Source organism: Leptinotarsa decemlineata, unplaced genomic scaffold (genome assembly GCF_025532065.1).
Source record: "Leptinotarsa decemlineata unplaced genomic scaffold, Ldec_3_MD MMD2_tig00000035_RagTag_RagTag, whole genome shotgun sequence".
NCBI lineage: Eukaryota > Metazoa > Arthropoda > Insecta > Coleoptera > Chrysomelidae > Leptinotarsa > Leptinotarsa decemlineata.
Genome location: NW_027412540.1, coordinates 25371753 through 25388709, shown reverse-complemented (window position 1 = coordinate 25388709; position 16957 = coordinate 25371753). Strand labels below are relative to the sequence as shown.

Here is a 16957-nt window from a genome sequence, read left to right as displayed (position 1 = left end):
AAATTGCAAGCGTCGATCGAAATCATCTTCATACAGTTCTTGCGTTAAATTTAATCTTGTAAGGATGCATTTTCTGGGTTTTTAAAATACGCCGAATACTAGTTCGTGACATCCCGGAAACAAATGCTAACTTTCTTGTGCTCAAAGTATGGTCAAGCTCAAAATGGCCCAGAATCATTGTTCAGTTGGGTTGAATCAGACTGAGAATCGATTATTTGCAATTCTTATTTGCGTCCACTTTTACATTGGCTCAAAAAAATAAGCTTCAATTTTATATGTGATAGTCGAATGTGTACATCATGAACGTGTTAGTGTAACGAAAATATTTTCACAAACTACACCTAAACGATTTGATCTCCACAAACTTTATTGAAAAAATATATCACAACATAATTGAGACTACTTGTAAGAAATTACCTGAACCCCTACATCTCGTACCTGCGCAAATATGATTATCTAAAGCACATTGCCTCACATCTACATCAATAATAATTCTTTCTCGGTTTTTAAGGAAACAAGTTCAATAATGGTGATCTATTCACATCTAGTTGGTCATTCATTAGAATGTTAGAATTTTTAAGTTTATTAATTTCCATTGCTTCCAAATGATTCAGTTTCAAACCTGTATTTTCAATGTGCAAAATTTCGAACTCTTCCTTAAAGATGCGATTTTCCTCTAGAAGATGATTTGAATATGTTGAATTTGTTTTCTTATTTACATATCTCTTATGATGTTCCTGGATTCGATTCCTAAATGTCCTGCCAGTTTGACCAATATACACCTTAGGGCACGTTCCACACTTCAATTTATATACCCCTGATTTCTCGAATTTGATTAATACCTCTTAAATGTTTCAATACTACCTCGCTTCAATTATTGCAAATCAGTAATCAACGAAAAATAATTGAACATTTTTAGAGTACCATTTAAGTTGATTGCCTGGCAATTCCGTTATTTATGGAAATAATTAGGTGAATTTAACATATATTTTTGCAGCAATTGAAAATAAATAAATTTTGCGCAATTAGTTATAATTCGATAATTATAATTCAATACCCAATCATGTTTCACATAAGAATCTTGTATGCTCTATTTGGATGTCTCAATAGTTGTGTTTTGGTCAAAGATAATCTGTATAGTATCAAGTTCTACAAACAATAACTCAATGGATGCACAATTTTTATGGGAATGTATAATAATAATAATAGTAATAACCTTTATTCAATCCTTACAGATCACATACAGCATGATATAGGATACGTCACAAATAAAAAAACCGTGTGATGACAAATCTACAATCAACAATATTAAAATATCACAATTTAATAGATTTGTTCACATATACATGAAAACATGTAAGTATAACATTTATATTCATACATATGAGCAAACACCGACTTTGAATGCTGTAGTGCTTGACAATATAAAGCGAGTGTTGAATGAAGTAGGTAATAGTGATGTGTGGAAGAACTGTGTGGCCCACGTTATAAAAGAAGAGAACAAATATTATGTGCAAAGTTCCATAAATCCGATCGTTTTTCAGCCCGATGATGATTCCACCTTATCCGAATATAGCGAAGAAGAATTTTGATTTTTCCAGCAATCTTGTTGGCCTCTATTATTTTGTAAATATATGTTTGACGAGAATTCGGTGTGATTATTTGTGTTTTCATAGTATCTTAGAGTTTTCGACTCGGAAATCAACTACGTTAAATTTCGAAGTTTTTCATAATCACCCATGGTGGAAAAATTCAGTTGAGATAACTTTTTCATGGGGTGATCAATTGCTATGATCGTAAGAATAAGTAACTGAAAAACTACCACTGAAAAATAATATGCCGACGCCTATGTCGAGGCGGGAATTCCTTCTCTGTGCTGTCCCAATTGGTATTGAAAATACTATAGTAGCCTATTGAAAATTTACTGGCACGAAATTCTACGGACCCAGTGTAACGGACACCAAAAAAGACAAACAACAATGAAATGCAAGATATCATTTAAAAAAGGCGTTATCGGAAATCTTAATTTTTTTCATTGTGATGAGATTATCTATAGTCCGTTCATAATTTGTCGATAGCACAAAATGAGGGCCCAAGTCATAAAACGGTCGTAAAACTCGTAAAATCATAGGCGGAGGTTCCTGAGGTGTTTTTTCATTAAATACAAAGCTTCAGTTTATATTCGAAACTTGCCTTGAAAGGGTGAAGTTGTTACGAACAAAAATAATTTTTGGTTTAGAACATTTTTTAATCGCATTTAATTTACGGCTCGTTGGTGTTTCGGCGTCTACGGCAGTAATTAACGTCTCTAATATTTATTTTGCGAATTTTGTGCAGTGCGTGAGTAACTTTTTTTCATATTCCTACAAACATATACTTACCTTTCGTTCCTGCTTGTTTTGTTTGATTGCTTGCGATGGCTTCGTCATCATCATCAACATCATCAAGTTTTACACCGGTACTGTTGCGTACAGTCAGTAAGTCTGTCTATTCACCAAGAGAGAAGACTATTGTTTTGAACGTTCACGATGCTCTGGTTTCTCAGAATCCCACAAACACTGTTCAGAACATAATCAAGAGTTGTGCCAACATGACGGGCGTAGGGGAGTCAACAATATATAAGTTCCTATCAGAAAGAAAAAAAAAAAGGTATAGCTAACCCAAATACAAACGAATACTTAAAGAGGGGGAGAAAACCTATTGAAACTGATGAATTTGCCAAAAATGGTATTCGAAGGAAAATTCACGAATTTTTGTACAAAAAAGAAATACCCAACTTAAACAAAATTTTACAAGAAGTTAGAGACGACCCGGATTTGCCTCATGTCGGACGAACCAAATTGTGGCAAGTTTTAAAAGAATTAAATTTCCGGTGGGAGAAATCAGACCGAAAATCACTTTTGATTGACCGGGAAGAGATAATATGTTGGAGAAGAAAGTATCTAAGATCTATACGAAAATTTCGAGCTGAAGGAAGGCCAATTTACTATCAGGACGAAACGTGGGTAAACGCAGGTCATACTCTCACAAAAATTTGGACAGATAAAAATATATCAAGCTCCAGGCAAGCCTTTATGGAAGGTTGGTCTACTGGTATTTCCCCACCCTCTGGTAAAGGCAGTAGATTAATAGTTTCTCACATTGGCAATGAAAAAGGATTTGCTAAGCATGGTTTGTTGGAATTTTAATCCAAAAGCACAAAAGACTATCACGAGGAGATGACAGCTGATGTTTTCGAAGAGTATTTTGAGCAGATGATTGAACATATACCACCAAACTCAATTATAGTATTAGATAATGCACCTTATCATTCACGACTAGTTGAAAGACTTCCAACTACTGCGTGGAAGAAACAGGATATCATTGACTGGCTGCGGAATAAGTCCCAGCCTTACGAAGATGGAATGGTTAAAGGAGAACTTTTAAAAATTGCCCGGCAACACAAATCTAAGTTCAAGAAATACGTAGTTGACAAAATGGCGGAAAGACGAAACATCACAGACCTTAGACTTCCACCCTACCACTGCGAATTAAATGCAATTGAACTCATTTGGGCACAAATGAAAAGCTATGTGGCTAAAAAAAATACGTCATATAAAATACAAGTTGTACGTGAATTGTTATATGAGTCTTTACAACATATTACAGAACAAAATTGGCGAGATGCAGTAAGACATGCAATAGAAGAAGAACAAAAAATGTGGGATCTTGACAATATAATTGATGCGACTGTAGAGACACAACCGCTAATTATTAACCTGCAAGACGACTCGGATTCCGAAGATGATCCTGTTTATTTTGAATTTGAATAGTTTTGTAAGTAATCGTAGTTTATATCATTTAAAAATAGGTATTAATTAAATAAATGTATCTTTTACAAATTGGAAGTAACTTATTATTTTTGAATAAAATAAAGAAATTTTTTTAAAATAAAAATACAGTTTACAGTACCTACAGTTTAAGAATATTAATATATTTATTTATTTAAAGTAACTAATGTTTTAATCATATACTCTACGACACTGGTCACTCATTTCCACTCAAAATACCTACATAATCGGATTAAAAGTTTTATAGCTTCATTGTATTTCTTCAGATACAAGGTGGGTTAGTCGAAAACATCTTAAACTGCCAGTTTTAGTTTGGTTTTTGTTATTATATCATATTAGCTGTCCTCTCTGTATTTCAGTTCTCTAATGAGGGTCAAACTTGCAGTGAGCTATCAACAAATTATGAACGGACTATAGACTGATTAGTTCGAACTTTGTGTCTCAATTTATAGGGATGGATGTTTCCCTTTACCTGCGTTGCTGCCACTACCTGTGTTTGCTCGACTACCTGTTTTGGTAGGGGAAAAGTATCAGTATGGTGTGTCCATACTTTTCAGCAATAATCTCAACGGCATACACTTTTTCAAATGTTTTTGTCGCAATCCTTTGTTTGCAGGCATGTCAGGCGTACACATTCTCGAACCATCAGTGAGCAGTGAGCTATCAACAAATTATGAACGGACTATAGTAATATTTCAAAATCCAAACGAAATATGACGTATATTGTTATCAAAATTATCAAAAAATTAATATGATTGATTTAGTACAAGATAGAATTGGAACTTTGCATAAAATATTCCAAAGACATAGACTGCAATGAAGCAAAAATATATGTGTGTGGAAACTTACCAAGTGAAACCTGTAAAAACACACGACAACTTTTGATGTGGATGTTCTTCTATCATTTACTAGATGAAAAATTTCCTGGAATCCTTCCAGCCGAGTTCAGAAAAAAAAGCGTGAACAAAAATATTTGAAATTGAAAATGCTACCCAATATTCTAGCATCACATTAATAAAACATAACTGAACAAACCTGACTCAAACAATATAATCAGTCGATTCGTAGGTGGTTCCATTTCAAATTAGTCATATCCAAAAGATAACCTATCACGAGTGAATTTTAATGAGACCGTTAATCATAATTATTGTTACACACAACGGGAAGTCCATAAATGAATCCACGAAATTTTAATATAAAACCTGGTAGTGCATTGGTGTATTGTCTAGGATGTTTTTGTTATGAAAAAACAAAGAAACACAGTATAGTTAATGGGCAGTAACATCGAATAAAATCGAGGGTAGCAGATTTATTGACAGTAAGCTCATATCGGATTATTTTGGAAATACATTTTTTCTTCTTCCTATCATCTTGCAATGAAAATTTGTCAACCTCTGATGCCTCTGAACCCCTACTTTCATTTGAACTTTCAAGGATGGTTCTTCTCTTAACGAAGCTGAAAAACTCAGAAAAAATTCAAGAAATTTAGACGTGATGAGGATAGATTTGAATTCCAACGTTTGCGTGTTTTGATTAAAAGCCATATAAAAACCGCACATGATAACTATCTTGCAAACATACAAACAATGTTGTCTAGAGATCCTAGCAGATTCTGGTTATATGTTCACTCTAAGAATAACAGCACAAAAATATCAAGATCAGTAACCTACTTGGGAAACAAACTCGAGAATACTCAAGATGTTGTTGATGCCTTCAGTAATTTTTTCAGTGAGGTGTATTAAAAATCTGGCTCAGTTTTGAACAAAGTTGGTACAGTGAATGATAATGATCATATTCATTTTTACCCCAATCAAGAAAATGAGGTTATATCTGCAACTAAAGCACAAACTGACATCAGGTCCAGATATGATCCCATCGTTTTTGTAGAAGGATTGTGCAGGAGCATTGGCAAAACCTTTAACGAGCATTTTTAATTCATGTCTGATATCTGGATCATTTCCAAATATTTGGAAATTAGCTAAACTATGTCCTATATACAAAAGTTGTGAAAAATCATATATAGAGAATTGCAGACCCATATCTACATACATTATGTATGTTTTCTAAAATTTTTGAGATTATTTTATATAATCGCATATATGCCTCTGTTCAACGGCAACTATCTCAACATCAACATGGATTTGTTACTAAGCGTTCTACTGTTACAAATCTAGTCATTATTACTCAATTTATTTCTGAGGCATTAGATAACAATGGCCAAGTTGATGCTATGCACACGGATTTCTCTGTAGCATTTGATAAAATTGATCATGGTATCTTGCTCAATAAACTGATGAGTTTTGGTTTTTCGAATACGGCCTGTCAGCTGATGCAATCCTATCTGACAAGTAGAAAACAATTCGTCTCCTATAACGGTTATAAAACTAGAGCGAATATAGCTTATTCTGGTGTGCTTCAGGGCTCCAACCTAGGTCCTCTTTTGTTTTCATTGTTCATTAATGACTTATGTGAAAGTTCAGCTTGTGCGCGATTATGCTTCGCGGATGACTTGAAATTATTTTCTATAATTAAGGAAGTAGGTGATTGTGTAAATCTTCAATCTCAATTAGAATTTCTTGTTGCTTGGTGTAGCAATAATAAATTGAAACATAATGTGGAGAAATGTAAAGTACTGCGTTATAGTCGAAAAAAAGAGGTTTATAATAATAATAATAATAATATTTATTTATCCTTTGAGACGTTAACAACGTATATGACATGTCAGTACAACACGTTAAAATAGTATAAAGAAAATAAACATACATTAAGATAAAATATCTCGGTAGTTTTAAAGTATAAAAATGTATGAAATATAGAGAAAAAAAACAAGATTACTCAAAATTGGATGTATAATAAATTTAGGATGAAAGTCTGGACCGCAATCAGCTAAAGTCGTCTAAAAGGAATTCACTGACACTGTAATAAGCCTTAGACAGGAGCAAATTTTTAACTTCTCTTTTAAATGACATCAAACTCAAGGTTTTGAAGTGATCAGGTAGGTGATTGAATAATTTTATTCCCATATATTTGGGTGACTGTTCTGTGTCTAGGAATACTTAACAATTTTCCATTTCTGGTTGAGTAACTGTGGTAAGAAGAATTTGTGTTATATTTTGTTAAATTATCGTGGATGTATTGTAAGCATTTAAATATGTAAATACAAGGGAATGGCAGGATTTGATATGATATGAAGTGCTGTTTGCACGATTCTCTCCATGGGATATCAAATATCAAAATACATTCCCGTATGTAATACAGGATTCAGATCTGCTGAGATGTAATGAGATCAAAGACATAGGGGTAATATTCGATCATAAATCAACATTTGGTAGACATATTTCACAAAAAGTTTTAGAATCTCTCAGAGCGTATGGTTTCATTGTTAGAAATTGCAGAAACTTTCATAATATCAAAGCCATGAAGCTGTTGTATTTCACCTATGTACGTTCGGAGATACTTTTTTCAAATGAAGAAATACATGTAAAGTGAGTTCGAATTATATCAAGGAGTTTACATACAGCGCCATCTGCCCGCGAATAGATCCAGCAATGATGAATGTTGATACATCAAAAAGGTTCACTTCATACCACATGTGACATACAAAACAGTCGACATCTACCAACCATAGGCATATACTGTAATACGAAAAAATCATTGCAATCGATTAGTTTTTCTCAACAAGAATCGCCTATAGTGAATAAATTGCAATGACGTAATTGAAGACTGCCAAATCTAGGTGCCGAAATTACGCGTTTAATTATTTTATTATTGTTCGAATAGCCGATCAATTCATGGGTGTGTAGTGTGGACGTAGGTTAATTATTCTGAAATGGCATTCATACGTGAAATCCATACAAACATGCCGATAACAACTGAGGGTGTTGAAATTCAAATTCAGTACTTCGAATATATTACTTATCAGCTGTTTTGAAGTTTCACAGAAATTTCATGTTTTATATAGTGTCAGGAGGTCCTCAAAAAAGAGTGTGTGTGTATGTGTATACTTTTGTATGTACGTAAGAAATTATACTCGATTTTTATCAATTTATTTCTCGCTGTGATTCATTTGATTATTCGTTTGTTCAAGTTTATTCATGTATTCCAAACATTTATTAAAAGTCATGCTGAACTGTGTATGGGACAATCTGACGATCTTTTTTATTATTTAAAAATTTGAGATTACTTTATGATAGAAACATTAAATTTAATTTAATATTTGGAATAATTTAATTTTTCCGGATATGTTGTAAGTTCAAAAACACTTGAATAAGATGTCTTTACTATAAAATTTGTTGGCAACTTTTTTTGAAAAACTAAAATGTCGACTAGCTAACTTCGGGGACTTCCTCTCCGATTGCGACAGAAAACAGTTGTGCCGATAATGAGGGAAACACACAAACACGCAAACGACTGATTACAACCCTGTGCTGGTACCGAACTCGTACCAAAAAGGCGAATTCACCAATGAACGCTGCCCTTTCCATCTGACACTGGGCGATCACGTGAACATCACGCTTCGGTTTTGTTTTGTTTTACTCTATCTTGGAAGTGGATAGACTTTAGTCACTAGTATTATAAATCTTTAACAGACGGCGCACGAATGTAAAATTCCTCTCAAACAACATAATAAATTTTGAGGTCTTAAATTCTATAGTAATACTGAGATGCAGGTAAGTCTCCAACAGAAAGTGAATAGTTGTAAAATTTGTTTCGAAGTAAAGAGAAAATTTCAGTAATAGTTTCAAAAAACAATTTAGTCTTGATGTTTTGATTGGAAGTTTAATTCAAAATATTAATGGATTAAGAATTTTTTTCAGTGAATAATTTTATTTTTCAAATCAATCTTCTGATTTGATATGCATGTCAAGCACCTTAATTCTGATTTTTTGAATTATTTAAGTAACTGAATTTTTTAGGTGTACAATTTACGATAACGTTTTCACTGTTGAAATCCATATTATGGTTTGCTTTCAAATAATCGAATTAGATTTTGAAATGTATCTCCCGTTTCGTTCAAAACTTTTTTTTGTACTAAATCACGGGTAATTGAAAATATTTAAATATCTAAATATTAGATCTGTAGTACAAAATTTCGCCAACACTTATATAATTCTTACAATCCATCTTTTATTTTGATTTTCTTTTGAACAACCTATCAAAGTTACGTACAGCGCCATCTTCCCGCGAATAGATCAAGAAATATCAACCAGATTATGTACAGCGCCATCTTCCCGCGAATAGACCAAGCCGTTACGTACAGCGCCATATGCCCGCGAATAGATCAAGCAATAATAATGTCGATAATTCTGTCAATACAGATCCCCAGCTTGGGAGTTACAAGCAAACAAACATACATACATACAGGTGAAGCTAATATGAAGCGGGTAAAAAGTAAAGTCAAGTTCGAATAAATAAGTATTGAAGTGAAAAACAGTTTGAGAGGACTGACGACCCCCTACTCCAGCAATCAGGCTGGATGTTGACGGATTCGACAAGGTCGTCGGTGGATAATAGATGTGTAATTTGTGAAAGTCATATTGGCGGTTCCCTAGTAAAAAAGGAAGTCTTATTATAAAATAAAAAAGAGAAAATTAAGGAAGCAAGACAGTTGCGCCCCCAGACGAAGCTTCTGTTCACTATGGACAGGAGGAGTCTGGCCAAATGCGTTCGACTGAGAAACAACTACCACATAAATTGGAGAAGAAGAAAAAAAATTTTCGATGACCACAAAGTGGAGTTGATCGAGATTGCTGAGCCTCTGAAGATATCAAATGAACGTGTTGGACATATCGTGCTTGTATATTTGGGTATGCACCGTGTCTCAAGTCAATGAAAACGATGCCAAAATTGCAGGAGTTGGGCTTCGAATTGCTTTCGCATCCATCGTATTTTCCAGATCTGTCCCTCATAGATTTTTTCAGACCTCAAGAGAATGCTTGCTGGAAAGAAATTTAGCTCCCCTGTTGAGGTAATCATCGAAACTGAGGCCTATTTTGAGGCTAAAAATGAATCGTATTATAAAAATAGTATCGAAACATTGTAAGATCGATTTAATTGATGTATCACCCTCGAAGGCAGCTATTTAGAATAATAAAAATAAATGAAATTCTATGTTAGCCTACGAACTTCTTAGCTCAACTGTTAATAGGCCTAACGTAGCTTAAACACTTAGTTTTAGTCATCTCCTGATGATGATAACTTGGTTAACGAAACGCGCAAAGCGAGAGACAGTTTTTTTTCTCAGCTGAACATTGGGCATCAAAAATCAGGTTACTAACACTTTTCTTCAATCTGTTTTTCCAACAGATACTTCAAAAGCTCCATATTCACGTTGGTATAATCAAAACTCAATTTAACACCGGGTGATCATCTTCAATTATCTTGATAATTAAAACTATCACCGTTTACGTAAAAAGCGGTCCAAGCGAAACGGACACCCATTAAATAATGACTAAAAACTAATTATCCGCATTAGTGAAGAAAGTTGAGGCGATGGTCTATGTTTTGGTTCGATCAAAAAAAAAAAAAGGAAGTGATTACTTCGATTTCTACGATACAGTTGAAAATAACGAAAACGGTAATCAGGATGTTGTATTATGATGCGCATATTTAGCACAATGTGGTAAGTATTTCCTGAAAAGATTGATCAGCACCAGACGATTTCTCATCAAGGCCGCGGGGCATCCCAGTTGTGGTTGAATATCGCCAAGGAACTTGAAAGTCCGTTGAAGCTAATGAATAATACCATCCATAGAGAAGTAGAAGTTTTTCATACATCTCTCCATATATGCCGTGTCACACATAAAATCCGCAACATATGGATTTTTTATTAGATCCGATAAACATATTGGAGACAATGAACCACGGTAGAGCCTCGGTAGATAATGACATTACCCTGAGGTGGATTAAAGGGCACGACAGGAGTAAAAGTAATCGCATTGCCGACTCTTTAGCCAAGGAAGCGGCTGGACCAATAGTCTAATCAACAAGTTCAAAAACAAGTTCAAACATAAAACAATAGAGATAAAGCGATATCGATTCGGAATCACATCTAGAAAAATGTTTTTGAAGGATTTTGGTGCAGGTAAAAAATTGCAATTGTTATTAACAAAATAAGATAAAAAAATGGTATTTAGTTTTTCGTTAATAACTCAAAAAATATTAACATTTAAGCAATTTTGAAAAAAGCTCGTTAAAGAGGAGGAAATTTCCGATAAAAAAGTCCCGACTCCCGAAATTCTATCTCCATTATTTATAATTTTAATTTGACTTTGAAAATAGGGTTTCGCGCGGCTATTACGGCATGCGCGCACTGCCGCTAAAGAGAGTTTATCAAAAGAAATAATTTTTTTATAACATAAAACGTCATTTTAAAAATTTGAAAAAATCTAGTATCTTCTTAACTTTTGAATGAATCGAGTCCCGTAGAAAAAAAAGTTTTATCACCATTTTTCAAAAAGTTACTCAATTGTTAACTAACAATTTTTTTTCCAATCTCCGTTAGCATAAATAATGGGATGAAAGATATAAATAATTGGCCGTCTACATTTTAAACTTCGGGGAGCCCTTTTTACATATATATATATATATATATATATATATATATATATATATATATATATATATATATATATATATATATATATATATATATATATATATATATATATATATTAATGAAAAAAAAATTTATGGCACTTTTTTATATATAGCTGTTTTTATTATTTTTTTCTGCTTCAGAAAAAACTATAACGTTGGTCAAGCCGAGTTGAACGCGATCTTGACCAAGTCACCGTCGATTCACAACGACCAGCGGCGGTCGGCGTTATTTTTTCCAGGGGATGTTTTATAACAATATTCATTGAATCCATCCGATCATTGAGTTTGGACAGTTCATTCATATTTCCCAAGTTCCTGGACGTAAAGAAGTTTTTAGAAGTCATTCAAGACCATGGCAATTATGAATACAACTAATAAAGTCTCTGAGAAATGATTAGTCAGGCTATTGAATTCAGATTCGTTAAAATATTTCGTGATGTAATAGAGAATGATAAAATTGCGGGATTCCAGGTAATAACCGGAATTTATGATCGATATTCGATAGTTCATTCGATAGTATTGGATAATGTATTGGAAAAGTCAGAAATCTCGAAAAGTGGGGGCCCCACGATTTGAACGATCGGCAGAATTGTCAATTCTGGGTCTGTTCTTCCCCCGACAGCAGGTTTCACAAATCAAACTCCAAAAACTTAACGAATTAAGTATCGAAGTTCTGTCTCACCCACCATACTCTCCAGACCTCCCGCCAACCGACTACTATATTTTCCAGCTCTTCGATTACTTTTCACTTGTAGAACCTTCACCAATCAGGACCAGACAAAAACGGCCATCGTCGACTTCGTCGATAATTGATCGACGTGAGAGATGACCGTTTGACGGGAGTTGGCCATTTTTCGCTCGGTCATCTTCTACGGAACCAGTGAAGCGGAAAATGGAAAGCGGGGATAAGTGAAAGTACTCGAACGACCTATAAATAGTCATCTCTCGGAGGAATCAGTCCAGTCATCACCCGAAGACGATTGTAGATACTAATAATCGAAACGTCGTGAACTAACGTGACTTGGAATCTCTCAACTGTTTATTTTTATTTTCTTTTTTCATTTCTTTATTTTTATTTATTTTTGTTCAATTGTTCTATTTTACTTGTATTTTATTTCACTATTACTTCATTTCAGGTTTATTTTGCTTAATATAATTGTTATTTTCAGATATCCATTTTTAATTCTTCTTTTTTAGTTGTTTTAGGGATTTCAAATCATTTTATATAGTAGACAATGGAAGTCCGAACTAGTGAAATTCACTTACTGATATATTACAGTTTCATAAAAACGGAGCAAACTTTTGAAACAACCCTGATATTCATTGTTCTAAATACGTCTGACGTTCCACCTGGTATTATTTTGAACCGTTCGCAAATATCGCACATGATATAGTTTTTGTACTCACCATTGTATTCAAAGGCTACGTTGACAACTTCAAGGTAATCCTGAAACAATAAAGTGTTTGGTTCATAATTTGCATACAATTTAAAATTCAAACGGGAAATTCGCATTGATTATTCTTCATTATCGTGCTACAACAATGGAATTTACAGTGAACAATGATTTATTCACGAATGACTTGATATGAGAAACAAAAACGCCTTAACTAGAAAAGAACCTCAGAGGGGTGAACTAGACTCCATATCAATTTATTTCTCCATTGTAGGTCTAGAAGAAAAAATCTCCGTTCAAGAGGTTATACGCAAAATTTTGACATGACATTTCTTAAGAAAGTTATTCAGTATTTTTCAATTGTTTGCTTTTAGTTTTTCTTGCATTTTACCGGCCTTTATTGAATTAACAAACCACTTCTCAACGGTCGATTTTCTTGGTGCAAAGTCCAAATAATGTTTATCAAGTCAATCCTTGCCTTCAACAGTATGTTACTGAAGCAATGCTTCAGTAACACGAAATTCTTTTTTTATCCATTTTCTTCAAACTTAGAAAAGTTGCTTCTCTCAAAATGTTGTATCCCACCCTACAGCTGTGAAATTTGTTTTGTCAGTTATTCGAGAAGACAGTTTTTGTACTGATATAAGAACTAGATTATGGAACATATTTCAAGAGCTGAACTTCACTTTTGGAAAACAAGATAGAAAAAGCATGATAATAGAAAAATCAGAGATTATAGAATGGAGAAGAAACTATTTAGGATAAATACAGTAAATTAATTTTTCATTTGGATGAAACATGGCTCAATGAAGGTTATATTCCGTCTCAAAGGTTTGGCAAGACCAGAACATCAAAACCCTAAAGTATGTCTCTCAGTACAGCCACACCTTTCTACTTCTTGAAAGTAGCTTCGAAACGTCGAAGCCGAAACGTCGAACAATGCGAAACATTGAGCGCGGTTTAACTCGTAATTCAGATGATCAAATTTCTAACCGCGGAAACCTATTCTGTTTGTATACTTATCTGGTGATGTTTCGAAGAGTACGAGGGCCTTTTATATTTCGGGATTAGAGAACAAAAACAAATATTAATCATTGAAAATCATTTTATTGATGTTCAAAATATTCCCCATGAAGATCTATACACTTTTGCATGCGTTTGAACCAATTGTCGAAGCACTTTTGCCACTCTGATTGAGGAGGTATCTCCAAAACATGCATTCTGAACGCAGCAACAGCTTCTTCAGGTGTCGAAAAACGTTGACCTCTCAGTTTGTTTGTTACGTGCGAGTTATGTGAAGAGATTTTGCAGACTATCCAAGGAAATGCAGTGCTTGCAGATTCCCACCCCGGATCCAGAAACGATTATCATCGTAACTTTTTATTCATTCATTTTGCAGATCTCGATGTGAGAAGTTCTCTAGAAATTTATATTGTAATTTTGAATAAAATAAATTGTTTTTAAAAACGGTTTTCGACTTCAAAGTTACTTAACTTGCGGGAATAAAAAGAAGTCATTCGGTGCCAAGTCAGGACTATATGGCAGATGACTCATCAAATCGATGTTTTGGGTGCTCAAAAATGCAGTTGTTTGATAGTCCAGTCATTATAGTAAGTTCACCTCGGAATTCGAGATACCCAGCTGTAAGTCTGTAAATACTTGTATATTGACACCCTAAAAGTTGTCTCAAAACCTACATATGGTAGGGTGTGAGCAACTATTAAATTTCAAGGTCAAAGGTCACAAAAATCAGTTTTTTGCGCTTTTTTTGGAAATATCTCATTTCCTATGGGTTTTTTGCTATTTGTATTTATTATCAATATTGTAGAATACAAAATTCTCTACAAATTTTGTTTGAAAAAATTTTTTATACGGTGAACCGTTTTCGAGATAGAGGGCGGAGAGCACGCGGTCACAGCATCACTTCAGGTCAACCGGTGCCTCCGGTCGAAAACGCGCCATATATAGTTGATGAACTATTGATAAATCAATAGATCTCTAGAAGGTAACAATCCTAAATGAAAATCTATTTCAAATATAAATTGTCTTTCTCAAAACAGAATATTGAAACAAAATTAGTTTTCAGAACATTCCAATTATCTTCACATCATACAGAATATATCATTGGAAAATTTTAATTAACACCCCCAGTCCGACGCCTATTAATACTATAACGCAATATCATAAACAGCGTCGGTCGCCTCTTTTGAAGTTATTTGCCGCTAGTCCCTATTTTAATGGCTCCTTAGCAGCGGGTAGAAATATCTCGGTGACTTTGGCAAAGCCACTTGCTTGAGACGACTATGTTGTTTTCTTTGATGTACCGGCGTGTTTGCATTCTTGAAATTCCTTAACTCTCAGTTAATACCGAATGGAATAATCGTAACATAGTATAAATTTCATTAGAAATCTATGTCAGATAAAGATCTCAGTGGGATATATCATTGAGACATCCTTCAACTTCTATTACATGCGTTAACAAAGTATATCGATTATAGATAAGAAAAATACATCTTCTTCAAAGGTAATAATAATAATCACTAGCGAAATTGGAATATTTATTATAGTACAGAATTTGTAGAAAGCGAATACAGTTAGATTCTAATTTTAAAATTAAAGGCTAATCGATGACGAACGCATCAAATTATGGCAAATTTGAATTCGTCACTAGTGAGAGTGAGTGTGAAAGTGAATTCTGGACTTTACTCAAGATTATTCATATACCAAAAAAAATAATAACAAAAAACCATTGGAAGCACACATTTACTTTCGAATTTCAAATTATATAACGTTACTTAAAGTCCGGTTGAAAAGCAAAACAATCCGTAAATGAAACACGATTCATGATCGACGTGCGCGACAGAAACGATCTGAATTTAATAAAGAAACACGGCAACACCATAAATATTTGAATGGACTTCCCCAAACATCATTATTAATAATAATAATATATTTATTGCCATGGGTTTCCTATGAAACATCAGCTTCAGTCAAATACAAAATTACAATTTACAAACACACATATAAATAAATAAGTAAATACTTAAAATTACATCAAAATTACAACAATATTATTACAAGTGAAATGTAAAAATATACAGGGTGTAACTGAATAAGTGTAAAACATTTAAGGAGGTGATTTCTCTTCGAAAAAAAGATAGGATCTTTCATATAAAGAAACTTAAAGGGGGTACATAAAATTTGTAGAACAATTTTTTTCACAAGCACTGAAAAAGTTACAATATTGAAATTGACCTGACGTTTTGTACTACCAAAAAAACACTTGGCCAGTAATTTTTTTGGTTTACCCCATGGTTGTAAGGGGTGGAAAACGCAACCCCTAAAATTCATTTCCAATGTAACTTTTTGTCTCATTATTTGTTTACCATTTAAAAATTTATTTCCGATAGCCTGTTTCATTATAAACAAAAAATGTCTCTTGAGTTTTTTGCCCAAAATAAACCAGTTCGCAGCAAAAAATTATTTTATGAACAACTACAAAGATACATCGTCATAAATGCGAACTGGATTTATTGTTATTTTGTAGTTAGTACCTGCATTAAACCATTAAAGGGTAATACACAAAACTAATGTATTAATAACAAAACACACAACATGTAGAAATCATAGTAAATGTTCAATATGTCTACCTTCAGACATTACTCATGCGTCTAGACGTTGGCGCATTGAGCCACGTATTCGCTCAAATATTCCTGGAGTCTCTCTGATTACCCTGCACGCATCGATGTTGCGGTTTCTTAAGTCCTCTACATCGTGAACAGGAGTACGATAAACCAAATGCTGTAAATGGCCCTAAATAGAGAAATCGAGAGGATTAAGATCCGGGGATCGAACGGGCCAGTTCTGTGGCCCTCTTCGACCTATTCACTGATTTGCATATGTTTCAGTTAAATGCTGACGTGCTACTTGATTGAACTGGGTGGCAGCCCCATCATGTATAAAAAACATATCCCATCTGACCCCCAAAGGAACTTCCTCCAGCAGTACTGGATGCACTTCTCTTACAAATTGAACGTATGTCTCACCATTTAATCGAGGAGGTAGAAAATGAGGCCCAAATAAATCATCCCCAACAACTCCGAGCCACACGTTAAGAATAAACTGTTCTTGATG

At 33.9% G+C, this 16957-nt stretch overlaps 1 protein-coding gene across 3 annotated transcripts in view; it reads right to left on the bottom strand.

The window, feature by feature from the left end:
- Window positions 1-16957, bottom strand: part of LOC111503854 (probable E3 ubiquitin-protein ligase RNF144A) — a 76324-nt gene that overhangs the window by 45950 nt on the left and 13417 nt on the right. For 2 of the 3 annotated variants that reach the window (XM_074172131.1, XM_074172130.1), the window contains exon 2: window positions 12837-12876. The gene's annotated coding sequence lies outside the window, so the exon portion shown is untranslated. Of the gene's footprint in view, window positions 1-4679; window positions 4832-12836; window positions 12877-16957 lie in introns of those variants that run through there. The other variant, XM_074172132.1, reaches the window with a different exon arrangement.